The following is a 9073-nucleotide window of genomic DNA, read 5'->3' as shown; positions in this document are numbered from 1 at the left end:
AAAGAGTGTAAACACAGCTCTAAAACAAGAGCTCCAAACATGATATTATTTACTTACAGCTTCTGCATTACTGAAGTGTCATATTCGAAGTCATGCTCCAGGGAGAATCTTAAGTGACCTGTGGAAACACCAGAAAACCAGTTTTTAGTGGATATTTCTAACTACATATTCTAACAGATAGGGGAGAATTTTGACATTGTTTGGAAATCAAATGTAATGTAAATATTATTTAAGTTTAACCACAAAGCAGTGTAAAAATTTTTCCTTAATGCTTACCTGAAGGTTGCTTCAAAACTAGCTTTAGCTGCAATTATTTGCTTTCTGCAAAAAATCCTAGCCCACAGATTGGGCAGCAGAAAATGTTTGTGGAAACAATAAATATTTTAACACAATCAATCTAACTGAGAAATTCTGCAGCCCTCTCTGAACTTTTCATAATCCTAAATGCTTCATCCTCACAGAAGAGACAAGGAATCACTCTTGTCCCGGTTTCCAAGTGGGAGATTTGCACCTGTGAGAAATGTAAGCTGTGAACTCATATCTTACTCCTCACTGCAATGCTCTCTTTGGGAACACTCCTATCCCCACCATCCATCAATCTGCCTCATCATTCACTCCTGCTGGAGTTCACTGCACCTTCCATTCTGCCAGTTGAACTACAGATGTGCTCAGGTTAGTCAAGAATTATTTGAATTGCTCAAGTAAATGCAGGAGCTGCAGCCAGAGGATGTGTGAGTGCAGCCTACATGATTTGCTCCCAGACTCACAGCAGGCGTGGCAGGGCAGAGAGCCTCTACACTGGCTGTGAGCCATAAATCCCCTCTTTGAAACACCAAAAGCAAAGCTCAGAATGAACACATTTGCTCAAGACACCCACATCTGAAAGGTTATTCTCACTGTTTTCACCCTTATGTCTTATCCAAACCCCACAACAGTCTCCTGAAAGTAAAAAGGCAAAAATTATGAAAAATTCTAACAAATTATAGATCAGTTTGTACTAATTTATCCTTTAGTTATGGCAACACCAAAAAGCCTACCCCGTGCCTGAACTCTTTGCATTGAGCACAGTGCAGACACTGGCTGTGTCAGTCTCTGCTCCCTGGAGCTCACCACAAGAGATCAAAGACCTAAAACTGTAGGCAGGGAAAAGACAGAGACAGTAAAAATTGGAGGACACTTCTGTACAATGGCTTGTGAACACAAATCCCACTCAGTAAGTAAGAAATGAATCACTGTGAAGAGATTCTGACCCTGCTACCCATTATGCTCAACAGACAAACTCAATGAAATAATTTATCCAGTTATTTACATGGCTTCCATTAGAGCAATGTCTGAGCATTCACAAACCAGATGGGTTTTTCCTCACTGTGCTCCTGAGAAGGAGCACATGCTGCTAATGCTACATCATAGACAAGGAGTAGAGATACTAAAAAGACAAAATGCTTTTTCCAGGGAAACTAGTATCTGATCTGACAAAATTCTATATAATGCCAGAGGGCTTCTGTAGGTTAAGGTGTTGCTCTCAGGGACAGGCCATCAGGCTTTAGCCATAGGCAGACTTCTTACCACCCTGGTAATTATTTTTTGAACAATGGCTTCTATACAGTATGAATCAGGAAAAGTGAAAGAGAAAAAGGGAAAGGGAGGGTAAAAAGGGAAAATAGGAAAAAAACATTATAAAGGAAAGACATGATAAATGTAGCACCATCTGAAAAAAACCAAACTGCAGAAACAGAGGAACCAGTCATGCAGTTCACTGAGAGGACTGAAGCAATTGTTTTCTTCAAGAAACCTCATTCATCACATTTCCATAACCCAGAAAAGGCTCTCACAGTCCTCTCTTTCAACATACTAAGACTAACATGCCTACAGACTCTTCACATTTCCTTCTTTCTCCTATCAGTCTTTTCCTCATGGAAGAAATCATAGGAAAGGGATGAAGATGAGAACATTTCTGCAGCTGTTCTGCCAGGGCTGAATCCTGAAGGTGGGACACCCAAAGGAACCCCGGGGTGACAGAGTACCCACCAAAAGGACTCAGTCTTCACTGTCAGATAACTCCTGCTTCTTTAAAATGGTGACAGTGGAAATGCTCCTTTGGTGACATCCTAGGAGCCAGATCGGAGCCCAGCACACCATCTTGTGAAAAAACAAGATCCATCTGTTAGCTCAAACCTCCAGGGCTGGCAGGTAGTCTTTCCTATACAGAAAGCCACTGGACAGCACAAACTCTTAAGTTTCATCAGCAGAAGAATTCTGTCTGCACACTGCCTCTCTAAACTCCCCGTTGGCTAGAGAATAGAGGATTCCCTAAATGAACCCTTTGATCTGCAAGACACTGAGCCTTCTCCTGAAATTTCTTCTCAGACATTTGAATTCCCTGCTGGGTTACAGCATGAAACCTTTCTCATCTCTCCATTAAAGCAGCAGATAGACAGATGGGATAGTCTTCATCTTTCAGGACTCTTGAAGTTCATTTCCCATCAATTTTATCAGGAATGCTCAGAGCTCCTGTTAAGTTTAAGAGAACCAAAGCTATAGATTGTGCTCAAAGCCAGGAGAATCCCAAGCCTGGTAGTCCCTCCACAAGCTGACATCAATTAAAAAGAAGCAACGTAATATAAACAACAGTATAATGGCCAAACTTCCCCCTCCACACATGTTGCCAAATCATTTTTGAAAACTCTTCAAGCACTGGTTTTTATAGCCCAGTAAGTGCTGTTAGTGGAGGTGGAGCTGTACCAGAACCACCACTGGATCTAAATGTCTTCTCTTTATTAATGGGTTTTATTCTCTCTTCATTGCCAGTCAAAGGCAACAAGGTGTTATTGCCCTTTTGCAAGCCATAAAAAATCTAACACAGCAGATGGATTACACACCTCACCCAAGGTCCCTTGGGACACCCATATTTGCACAGAGAACTGATCCCAAAATGCCACATACCCAGTGCCCTGCCCTTCCCTCCAGCCCAGCCTAATTCTCTGAATTTCATGATTATTCAAAAGTCTATTTAAAGCCTACAGCTATGGGTGTGTGCAAGAAATTAAGGCTGAGCCAAAAAGTATGACTAGAGCAACTCTGGTTGAGATTCTTAGTAAGAGTGAAATTTCACACAGAGCTGGGAGGCTTTAACCTGACATGGAAAAAAGGTGGCATGTGTCAACTGGGTTATGATGTGAACCCCCAAGAAGATACAGCAGCAATGCCAGTGTCCCCTTCCCACACTCCAATGGTAGCCACACAGCCTAGAACAGCTTTCCCAAGCCTTCTCCTTGCTTTTAGAGCAAGTGCTGCTATGAAACAGGAAAAAAGCAGATGCAGAGGAAGAGCTACTAATACCTCTTGCAGTTTCCAGGCATAGTTACACACTGAAATGAAGCAGCCAGGAGAGCTGACAAGGTTCATAGACACACAGCCATGGTTTACTACTCAAACCATTCTAAGCTCTTTAGGTAAGCTTTGTTATTACAGATGGTATTGCATGCCCTAGATCTGATGTCCAGAATGGGGTTGCTCTCTGTAATCCTTCAGAGGCTGCACATAAATCACAGAATGCTTCACCTCTTGACACATGGCACTAATAGATGATAATGTAAATGGTGCAATGTTTTAACCTTAACAGGCATTTGCTTAGGTTATTTTAGACAAAAATGAGGTCAGGAACTGTGGTCATGAGCCTTAATCTCCAAGAGCCTGTCTGGAATCATCTGGAGCCCTCTGGCTTGTGCAGGAAGCAAAAGGCTGAGGGTGCAAAGGGGGAGTGGGCTCTGCTGTCCCACTCCTGCACAGCTTCACCCCACAGTGCCCCCTGCACCTCCCACCTCCTACTTTGCCTATAGTAAGAAACAGCAACTGCAGCAGAATAATTGCTGTGGAAATTATTTTGAAGGCATCAACCCCTAAACACAGAGAGTAAACAAAATCTGCTCTTCCACTTTTCTCAGGCATCTGAGGGAAGTCCTTTATAAACCATGAGATAAGAGCAGACTCGCTGTTCAGACTGCATATCTGCCTGGTTCCTTAGATACCACCGAAAGCCCAAAGGCACAGCTTGGCATCTCATCCCCTTCTTATAAACTCTTTCAGAAAGTTACAGCTGATTTTGACACAAAGATGATGAGAAATGGGGAGCTATTTGTGCCATTCTGGAGAACATGCCAAATCCTGTATTAACACCCCTAACCCTGCTAAAAACAAAATAAAGCTAAAAAAACCCCAACAACCAAACCAGCAAAAAGCAATCCTTCTGTTTGCTACTGATTAGGCAGCCGAATTAAAACTGATGAAGTGATTGGATAGGATCCAAAGCTGTTTATCTGCACATAAATCACAGACATGCTTTACTCAGCCAGTATGGATTTACTGAGCTAGAGGAAAGACCTCGTCCTCAGAATGCTGATTATTACAGCAATTAAAATATCAGTGAAGCAAACATTTTGGGTAGAAAGCTGTTAGGGGTTACTAGAGAAATCCTTCCATTATATATGAATTCAATCAGGCTTCAAATTTTTAAAAAGGGGAGTTTTAATAGAGGGTTTCTTTTTTCTGATTAAGTATATGTTGCTAGAAAAATCAAATTCAAACAGAGAAAAGATACAAAATAGCTAGCCGGACATGCCAAAGGAGATTAGAAAGGAAGGCTGATACATATTTTATGATCACAAGGGAATAAAAAAAATAAATTGAGAGATGTACTGTCAAACCAGACACAGTGTTAATAGCTAAAGTTATATGGCAGTAAGAACTGCTGTTCCCACAGCTATTAATGTAAAACTGAAAATGTGGAGCAAGCTGCAGCAAAGAAAAATAAATCACACTTTTTTTTTCTTTTTCAATTTGAAAATATATATAAAATAAATCCCTACCCCCATCACTCACTCTCTGCATCCCAATCCCTCGACACCAAGACTGTCATTTCAGCAAGCTACAGCTTCCAGGCAAGTGAGACAAGTGACAATTTCTTCCTATTAATCATTGCTAATTTATTTATGCAACTTTTCTACTTATGAGAATCATTGGCCTGGAGATTATTTCCTCTTTCCCCTTTGAGTCCTGAGAAACTATTTAACATGGGAAGTAGTTCAGGGGGGTAAAGAGGGGAGAGTGTCATGTAGCCAAGTTACGCATCCCAGCTGGAATTTGGGATGATGTCTTGCAGTTCTGGCTCCTTCAGCCAAGTTTCATACAGGAAGCACGGACGCGCCAAGGGTGCAGCGAAATCCACTGGAGCCAATAAATAGCACTTGAGTCCATTAACACACTCCTGCTATGGATCCCTTCACGAAACCTCAGCCACCTTGCAACCAGCTTGCTCGTGAGGCAGCCAACAACTTGCATAGGGGAAAGGTTCAGGAGCCAAGGGATCCTCTGGTGAAGCCTCACAGATGTAGAGTGTGTGTGCATGTAGGATGCGTATCCAGAGTCCTGCTAGAAGAGGCAAACACTGCAGATATATAAGGCTTATATGGAATAGTGGCCATGGAAGGTCACGGTGTCACTAGTGAGGTACAAGGCAAATTGCTATGAAGAACTTCACAAGGCCCTTGAAGACAACTCACTTCTTGCCCAGAGGGTCCTCTCCAAGCCTGGGATGGGTCCAGAGGTACTGCAGAGGAGCAGGCATCCTCATCAGTTCATGCAGTTTTTGCCCATCCACAACAACCTGTTTCAGCTAGGAAAAAGGCCTAGGAAAACATTCTAAAATTTGTAGATTAAAATTTTGTAATGCATGCATTACAAGTCTGATTGTTATTTCAAAGCTATCAGTAGCAAGAATAATTTCACCTACCATAGAAATACCTCCATGATAACTTTCCAGAGTAAGAGATAACTTTGCTGGAAAGTAGCTGACAAATTACTTGACAAATTTGTCAACTATTTTGGAGCCATCAAGATAAAAGGCTTTATATGTTGTATGATTTTTTTATGTATATATATAAAACACTTTTATTGGACTGTTGATAAAAGCCTGAGCTACAAAGGAACTTTTTCCCCCATCTGAGAAAAGGCAAGCTGCTAGACAAATCAGTTCAATCTCTGCCTTTCAAACAATATAAAGCAGTATAACTTTCAGGAGTAACACCTCATCTGTTTTTTTCTCCAGACTGCCTATCAGGAATCAAGCATTAAGTAAACATTTGAAAAGTGTTCCTCTGAGAGCAAAGGTTTAGATTTGAGTCACAGGATCCATTGAAAAGAAAAATTGCTTCTGTGCATTGGGACAGTGCCTTCCCTTCTGAAAAGTTTCTAAAAAGAGCAAATGGAGATAATCTTTTTACAAGGTATAACCCATACGGAAATTCATTATTCTTTCCCTTTAAAAAAAGTCAAGATATTTCAGAAAGTGAGAATGGAATCACTATTTTAAAACTATTAAAAATATGCAGATGATTTTCTAACAACTATAGCTGGTAAAGGCATGGTTAAAGTGCTTTATCATGGTCTAAAGTGAAGCTCTGATTGATGAGAACATGAGATAAACAAAAGAGGTAAAGACATAATAGAGCCCTAAATCACTAAGAGTATTTAATTCAGAAGTGGGGGATATATACCCAGTGATTGTTGATTAAATATTTTAAGGATCTATTCTTCTCCCAGCACAAAACACCCTAGAGTGGCTTCAGCACTGCAGCTCCCTGAAGGCTGCATTACTGCTCGTTAGACCCGTGCAATCACCACTGTGGATGCAGAGCTGAAAGGAATCATTGTTCCTGCTGCACAAAAGCTAAACTGAGCCTCCAGAGAAGGTGAATGATTTGCAAAGGATTTTACAGCAGACCAGTGGCACAGCTGGGGGAAGGGGGAAACCCCAACTTACCAGCCGGTGCTTCCCAGACACAATTCCTCATTGCTTGCAAGAACACCCTGAAGTTAGGCATTGTTTTCATTCCTGCCTTTTCCACACAGCCATGACTATTAACTTCAGACTGTCACCAAAACCATGTACATATCCATGGAAGGTCACAGAGGCAGGGCCCAGGATAGTGCTCGAAGACAAGACTTAGCTCTAGGTTCTACTTTCAAGAGCTGCGAAAGATAAACTCTTTCCTTCAGTGGATTTAAATTGGAGATGAAAGTTTGATCCTAAAAGGCCTAAACTAGACTTACAGCGGCTTGGAAATAGTCTTCTGTCATAGCCAACATTAGTCCTGAATTCAGTCTGATTACACAGCATTGAGTATGGCAGGCATCTGAGGACAGAGCATAATCCCACACCAGAGCACACTGGATACACAGGCAAGGCAGGGTAAATCATGGAGCCAGACAGAATGTCCTGGATGGTCACACCAAGCTGCACACTTCTCTTTAACATCAAGAATTTTTTAAGATTAATGAAATCACTAAGATTAATTTAGGTGATTAGATGAGTCAAAAATTCAGAGGGAGCTGTTCTTCATTACTTTCTACCCCCTCCTTTGGCTACTCCAAGAGACCTTTTAAGGGACAGGTGATCTTTTTAAGATATAGTTATTGTTCTCATTAGCACTAAATCCATTAATACGAATATGAAAAGAATTCAAGGAGAGACAGAAAATGACTGCAAATATCTTTAGTTAAATAAAATTCCTATTTTTCCTCCAAAGAGTACAGCTGCACCATTCTGGTGTAGAATGTACCACTCTGGGCAAGGAAGATCAAAGAAGTAAAAGCCACTGAGCCAAGTTCACCTTTCACATTGTTTCTTAGCCAGACCCAGCATACTGAGAGCAGTTCTGCCCAGGAAATCTCCAACATGACTCTTTCCTGATTAAAGCTTGATCTGTTGACATTGACACATCCACTCTTTTGGTTTTGCCAGGTCTTTCAAAGAAGAGATTTGAAGGGACCAAGCCTGTGCTGCTGGTGCTGTCAGCTGCTCGGCTTTCCACCAGCTCACTCAGCAGGACATGGGTGAAACAGCAACAGGGCCAGGGCTTTTACAGGCCAGTGATCCCCAGCCTGCACAGCCAGGTCACAAACTAAAGTACTGGAAGTACAAGCAAATTTTAAGATCAAATTCACAGGACTTTTAGGATCCCTGATATGCAGTCAAACAGTTCTCAATAAAAAAACTTTCCTCTGTCCCTAGACTGCCCAGGGTACAGGAGAGACTTGCTCGAGCAAGCCTCTGGAGCATAAGGAGCACAGGACTGTCCCTTTTTTCTCTAGGCACTGTGGCACTTGGTCCCTCTGGATGTGTATTTTTGTCCAGCAGCAGAGTTAGGCCATATGATCCCATTCTCCCTTGTGAGATGACCAAGTCTATGGTCAGTGTAGCAACCTGCAAAAGGACAGTGTATCTGGGATTTCTGGGGCTTTCTGAACACGTCTCTGCAGACTGCTGCCTGCTAATGGCACTTGATTGACTGATTCCTGCAGCCTCCTTCACGTGTCCTCTCTTCCAGAGGACGCCCAGCCTGGGGGCTGTCTGCAGGACTGAAACTGACACTTCCCCTGGAAAAACATCTTTGGGACCCATATGTCTTTGCCAGACAGACCAAAGGGAAATGAATCAACATGATTGGACCAGATCAGTTGTTCTGGAAAACTCTGTGTTGGGTCCATCATTCTACAAATTCAAACAAAAATATTTTATATTTCCGTTAGAATAAAAAAATTATTTTCAATAAGGAATTTAAAAATGTCTTTCCATTTTCCAAACTTAAACAACAACCTTTCCAAAGTGGAGACTCTTCCTAGTTTCAGACAGCACAAAATGAGCACAAACTATAAATAGTACCTTCTTGTAGTGCTCCTGTGGAAAATCTGTTGAGTTTTTGTGGGATATATTCTAGGACCAAACTAATCAATTTCTGCTCAGCATTCCCCTGCTTATACTACACATCTATCTGTCCTGAGTAACTGAGAAGTAGTAGGCTGCTCAGCATTCCCCTGCTTATACTACATCACATCTATCTGTCCTGAGCAACTCAGAAGTAACTAGTAGGTTCTTGTGTAACAATGAACTCTGGCAAAACACACCAACACTATTTTGGATTTGAAGTAGTATATAACCGGGGCCTGCGTAAGTGACCCACCTTTTTAGTCAACTGTGATTTTCCCACCCATTATACAGCAGCTAAAAAGTTGCCTC

At 41.7% G+C, this 9073-nt stretch overlaps 1 protein-coding gene across 2 annotated transcripts in view; it reads right to left on the bottom strand.

Moving 5' to 3' along the window:
- SEMA5B (semaphorin 5B) overlaps window positions 1–9073 on the bottom strand; it is a 263423-nt gene that overhangs the window by 182993 nt on the left and 71357 nt on the right. For both annotated transcript variants that reach the window (XM_005415761.2, XM_031056895.1), the window contains one exon: window positions 58–118. The gene's annotated coding sequence lies outside the window, so the exon portion shown is untranslated. The remainder of the gene's footprint in view (window positions 1–57; window positions 119–9073) is intronic.

Source organism: Geospiza fortis, unplaced genomic scaffold (assembly GCF_000277835.1).
Source record: "Geospiza fortis unplaced genomic scaffold, GeoFor_1.0 scaffold112, whole genome shotgun sequence".
Classification (NCBI taxonomy): domain Eukaryota; kingdom Metazoa; phylum Chordata; class Aves; order Passeriformes; family Thraupidae; genus Geospiza; species Geospiza fortis.
The sequence above is the reverse complement of the archived record's forward strand: the minus strand, read 5'-3'. Positions and strand labels throughout refer to the sequence as shown.